Genomic DNA, 6000 nt, shown 5'->3' on the forward strand with positions numbered 1-6000 from the left:
AATTTGAACTATTAAAAAAACCAAACAAACATATTTTGCTAAAGTAAAAAGGGGGAACTAGGGACTCATCATTCCTCTCCACATTCTATTCTTTCCCTTGTTTTATATATTTTAAATTTTTTATCGGTGGATTCTGCTGGAGTATCTGCTGCAGATAAGCACTGGAGGGCTCCTTTTGCAAATCACCCTCTGGAGAGATGGAAGGATCTTTCTACTGGCACTTGGAGGAAACCTGATCTGGTGCTGGTGTGGGCCCGGGGTTCTGTTTATGTCTTTCCTCAGGACAATGAGGTTCCTCTTTGGATTCCTGAGCGCTGTGTGTGCCCTGTGGCTGCTGCTGAAGCCCAACATGGCAGAGATCTATTGGGCCTTTGTGAAAAACTCTCCCCTTCTGATGCAATGGGGATTGAGAGCCCAATATGGCCAGCCTTGGCAAGCATTAACGTAAGCCTAGGAACTATAGCCATGTGGTTGGATTCTCCAGAAGGTAATGTATGGTAACTGCTTTTTCAAGTATGTTTGAGAAAGTGTCACCCAGACACCTTAGAGAATAAGGGTAACTCTGAAGGTCACTGACCTCCATTTGTTAACAGTAGTATGCCAGCTAAGCCTTTTCATTTTCACAATCCTCTTCAAGCTGGTGTAGTACCTACTTTTCAGGAGTGGCTCTGTGCAACATTTATTGGCCTCCTGAAATTCATTTAGCCCCCTTTGAAGATACCTTAAAACTTATGAGCCTGAATGTAGCCATTATGAGACCATTAGTTATGCTTCTTGTAAGCTGCCTATTTTTTCTTTATGGTTCTTAGTTGTTCTTTTGCAGAGCTGCCAGCCTAAGTTGTACTGGCATCAAGAAAAATGGGCCTTGGCGGTTCATGTTCCTGGAGTTGTATCCATGCCAGTGGATGTCCACATGCTCCAGAAGAGAATTTGACATCACTGCTGCCATTGTTGCTGTTATAGCAATGGCAGCCACTGCTGCTACTGTTTCTGGGAATACCATTTCATAATTGGTTACTACAGCTAGCACAGTGGAGATCCTGGCAGCAAAAGTAGCTACCACAGTTAGTTAATTTTCCATTCTATTGGGCATGATAAATTTAATTCAATAGTTATATACAGTCCGATTGGCTTTGAAAATTATAAATTTATAAACTCAAGATCCATTTGCTTTTGGGATACCATCTTACAAGGACTCTAATTTGCAATAAGGCTCGTTAAGGAAGGGAATGGCTCAGTTGTCTTTAGCCTACTGGCTATGGGTGGGTTAGGACTTCTGTTGGTCTTTTATGTGTTGAACACACAGATTGCAAGCCCAGTGCCACTTTGAGATCTTTGGCAACAGTTAACTCTGCAGCTCACACACGATTGAGCCTGTATGATAATGAGTATTCAGAGATGGGTAATGCCTGGAGGGTGCTCACCAACCTAAGACAGAGCACCTGTGTGGCCTGGACAGGCATCTCCATGACGGGTAAGGTGACCTGCTGACGTCCCACGCAACCTAAGTCAGAAACTCATTTTCTAGTAAAAGGGGGACCTGTAGGGCCCTGACTCCCGTTTTGGGTAACTGTTGTCTTGCTTGCAAACCTTGACCTTGATTTCCTCCCTATGCTAATTCCCTGCTGGGTTCCACCCTCCTGAATGCTTAATGGAAGTTCCTTTTCGGTGTATCTTCCATAATGGGCCTTAACAGCTTAGATGCAAGATTGTAAAACATTGGTAGTGAACTTCTGCCCTCTGGGGTTCTCCCATTGTGCTGCAAGCCTGTATTTAAGACCTCCTCCCTCCTTCAATAAACTGCATTTGGTAAAATAATAATAATAATAATAATAATAATAATAATAATAATAATAATATAAAATTTTTAAAAATTAAGAAAATTGAAAAAAATGACAGAAACAGCTAGCAGCCTGGACAGTCAACCAAGATTCCTCTGCAATGTTGAGACATCCATCTTTGGCCTATATGCCTAGAACATCTGACAGACTTTTCTATGAAGCAGGAATTTTTGAAAGACTGTTCCACCTTGTCTTGGCAAAGTTCAGCAGTCACTTTCTTTTGTGTCCTGCTTGTCCAACCTGGACAGCACACTCTCATCAGTTGAGGCAAGGACATTTTCTTGCCCAGTGTCTAACTTTTGCCACAAAGAAAGCAAACTCCATATGGAGTTTCTTTGATGCCCATCATCTACTTTTTATTGTTGTTACTTGGGCCTGGGGTCTGTCAATCTTGTTAATCTTCTCGAAGAACCAGCTCTTAGATTCATTGATTCTTTGTGTTGTATTCTTTGTTTCTATTTCACTGAGTTCTCCTCTGATTTTCATTATTTCTTGCTTTCAACTGGGGTTGAGTTGGGTTTGTTCTTGTTTTTCCAGTTTTGGGAACTGCATTAGTGATTTACTTGTGCTCTAATTTTAAATCTAGGCACTTAGATTTCCCTCATAGGACTGCCTTCAATGTGTCCCAGAGGTTTTGTTATATTCTCATTGTCATTTATTTCCAGGAAAATTGCATTTCTTTCTTGATTTCTTCTTTGATTCACTCATCATTCAATAATGAGTCATTTAATCTCTGTGGGTTTATATGCTTACTAGAGGTTTTCTTGCTGTCCATTTCAAATTTTATTGCATTGTGGTCAGATAGGATAAAAGGAGTGATTTCAATCTTTTTGAATTTGTGAAGATTTTTTTGTGTGTTTGTGTCCCAGGATTTTGTTCTATTTTTAGAAAACATCCATGAGTAGAATGTGTATTCTTTGGTGTTTGGGTAAAATAGTCTGTAGATATCTGTTAAGTCCATTAAATATATGATGCCAATTAATTCTGGTGTTTCTCTGTTGTTTTTTTTTTTTTTTCATATGACCTGCTTATTGGAGAAAGTGGGGTATTGAAATCACTATTATTAATGGGTTGATATTAATTCATGTCTTTAAATTTAGTAGTATATTATCCCCCTGAAATTGTGTACACTAAAGTTTTGTGCATCTATGTTTAGGATGCTAATGTCTTGGTTAATTCATCCCTTGATTGGAATGATGTGTCCTTTTTTAAAATTTTCTTTATTGATGTGTCCTTCTTTATCCTATTTGATTAGTGTTAATCTGAAGTCTATTTTGTCAGATATTAAGATGGTGACACCTGCTTGCCTCCTGGTCCCATTGATTGGAATACTTTCTGTCCATCCTTTTACTCTAAGGTGGTACCTATCTTTAAAGTCAAGAAGTTTCTTGCAGACAACAGATAGGTGGATTTTCCTTCTTTTTTTGTTTTGGCTTTGGTTGTTTGTTTTTTGAGACAGGGTTTGGGATTAAAGGCATGTGCCATCACCACCCAGCTTGGATTTTGTTCATTTAGCCTATATCTTTGAGTGGAATATTGAGGTCATTGAAATTTGGAGTTATTAATGAAACGTGTATGCTCATTGTCATTGAGCTACTAATTCTGGGTGCTCTTATTTGTATTTTAATACAAAATATTAAATATTTGGCTCAATGTATTGCTTCTTGTATTTTCTTTAGGTTTGGTTTGTTTGATATCAATTTTTTTTGTTTTGTTTTCTGTTTTTTTGTTTTTTCAAGACAGGGTTTCTCTGTGTAGCCTTGACTGTCCTGGAACTTGCTCAACAGACCAGGTTGGCCTTGAACTCACAGAGATATATCTGCCTCTGCCTTCCAAATGCTGAGATTAAAAGTATGCACCATTACCACTCAGCTGATATCAAAATTTTTATGCTGTTTGCATTGTGGCAAGTTTTTCTTTATCCTTCAATTATGGTGGATAGCTTTGCTGGGTATATTAGTCTAGGTTGGTTTATCATGGTGTCAATTATGGTAAATAGATTTGCTGGGTGTGTTAGTCTAGGTTGTTTGTCATGATGTTAAGGACTTGGATTGCATTATGTTAGGCTCTTCTGGCTTTTAAAGTTTCTATTGATAAATCAGCTGTTATTTTGGTGGATTTTCCTTTATATGTGATTTGTGGGTCTTTTGTTTGTTTATTTTTTTTCTCTTGCTGGCTTTTTTCCTCTTAAGAAAAAAAAATAAAAATAAGGGCATTACTTTTTTTTTTTTTTTTTTTTTTTTTGGTTTTTTGAGACAGGGTTTCTCTGTGTAGCTTTGCACCTCTCCTGGAACTCACTTGGTAGCCCCGGCTGGCCTCTAACTCACAGAAATCTGCCTGGCTTTGCCTCCCAAGTGCTGGGATTAAAGGCATGTGCCACCACTGCCTAGCGGGCATTACTTTTAATACAAGAATGAACCAAATGCCTCCACTTGGCTACTTGGCATCTTTATTATGGTGGTGAGAATTTGGGTAGAAATGATACTGGGTGTTGAATTGGTCACCTGGGATGGATACATTGTACCTTGGGTATAAAAAGACCAGAGACTTAGCCACACCTGAATGATACTGCCAAACCTTGCCCATATATATGTTGAACTCTCAGACTCCTATATTGTTGGGGAGATATGAGGGTCATAACATGGGCTCTGACAACTCTAACAATGTCAGCTCAGTTACTTGTAAACCCTTTCCTTAAGCCCAGTGACTACCTAAGTTCATTTCTGGGGTCCTGACATAAGGTTTAGGTTTTAAGAGAAGTTAGAACATATGCATAACTCAGTCATCCTGGTCAAAGTGTGGTCCTCACCATCAGCATTGTCCAGGCTCCAGCCTCTCCTGCAAGGAGGTCTGACAAATGGTCAGCATGGTGTGAAATCTCTTCTGGGAGACAAACATCTCTCTCGCTGGCAAATAGGCTTCAGCCTTTTTCTTCTCACAGCATGAGACTCCCAGGTAAACTGAAATTTCTTGGGGTCCATTGTTTCAACAGTCTGATGGCCAAAGGAAGGGGCACAGTTTTCTCTGGAGAGTAGCTTTGTTCCTGTCAGGATGATTATAACACATTTCTTATAATTCCATTCTCCAGGGACAAGGAAATGCTTCTGGAGGCTGAGATGATGTGCTGGTCCTCTGGTACCCAAGACACTGGTCAGCTGCACATCTACTACACAAGGGCCAGAAGATGAGGAGTTCCTGGTTGGAGAGTTAGCAGGCTGTCAATACTGGATTATGCTTAAATTTCTTACAGGTCCTTTCTGTGGATCTAGTTGTCTCCTCCAGCCAACCAAGGTCGCAGAATGCTCCTGAACTTCAGTGCTCCTGGGATGATGATTGACATGAATAAACAGGGTGTAAGACAGACCCTGGTGGGCTGTGTATAAGTGAAGTTTTATGTCTTCTAATTTCAATAATATGCCATGCAAAAGGAAATCAGGGCTCTCAAGTCCTTCCCACATAGAGGGAGCTTTTCGGTGATACAGATATACCCCAGGACAAAGCTTTCTGGACAGATGCTATTGAAGACATAAGTGTAGCTGAAGTTTTCTCCGGTCCTGCCCAGCCCCACGGACCCTGCAGCCGCTTACATGTCTGCATGGTAAACACTCTGCTGATGGAGCCATCACCCCAGACCCCACTTGTTACTTTTATTGAATAAAGTAGACGTATTACATTTAAATGATTAAACTAGAAACATTTAAAACAAACCCCTTTGGTTGAGAGCTTTCATCTTTTGGATTTCTGTATTCTTAGCTGCTGCAAGTGCATTCTTGGCTGCCCCCACCTCCTGTGCATGTGACTCCACAGGAAAGGCTTCCTCTTCCAGAGGAGCTGTTCTCAGAGAAAGAGCTAGAGAATGTGTAAATGACTGTTCACCACAGCTCTGCAGCCACTTATAAAAATAATCACTCAGAAGCTTGTATTAATTAAAACTGTTTGGCCATTAGCTCAGGCCTACCAGTGACTGACTAGCTCTTACACTTAAACTCAGCCCATTTCTGTTAATCTATATGTTGCCACACTTTCTGTGGCTTTACCTGTGTGCCATTACATGCTGCTCCCTGGACGTCGGCTGACTGGCGTCTCCTGACTCAGCCTTCCAGCCTTCCCACAATTCTTTCTGTTTGCTTAACCCACCTATACTTCCTGCCTGGGTACT

General features: G+C 40.4%; 1 long non-coding RNA gene across 1 annotated transcript in view; it reads left to right on the forward strand.

Annotated features, from left to right (window-relative positions):
* The window catches only part of LOC114691641, a 32813-nt gene extending 27020 nt beyond the window's left edge, over window positions 1–5793 (forward strand). Inside the window, exon 3 of the long non-coding RNA XR_003734243.2 lies at window positions 4930–5793. This is a non-coding gene — a long non-coding RNA (uncharacterized LOC114691641). The remainder of the gene's footprint in view (window positions 1–4929) is intronic.
* Window positions 5794–6000: the final 207 nt, after the last annotated feature.

The sequence above is a fragment of the Peromyscus leucopus genome, chromosome 19 (assembly GCF_004664715.2).
Source record: "Peromyscus leucopus breed LL Stock chromosome 19, UCI_PerLeu_2.1, whole genome shotgun sequence".
Taxonomy (NCBI): domain Eukaryota; kingdom Metazoa; phylum Chordata; class Mammalia; order Rodentia; family Cricetidae; genus Peromyscus; species Peromyscus leucopus.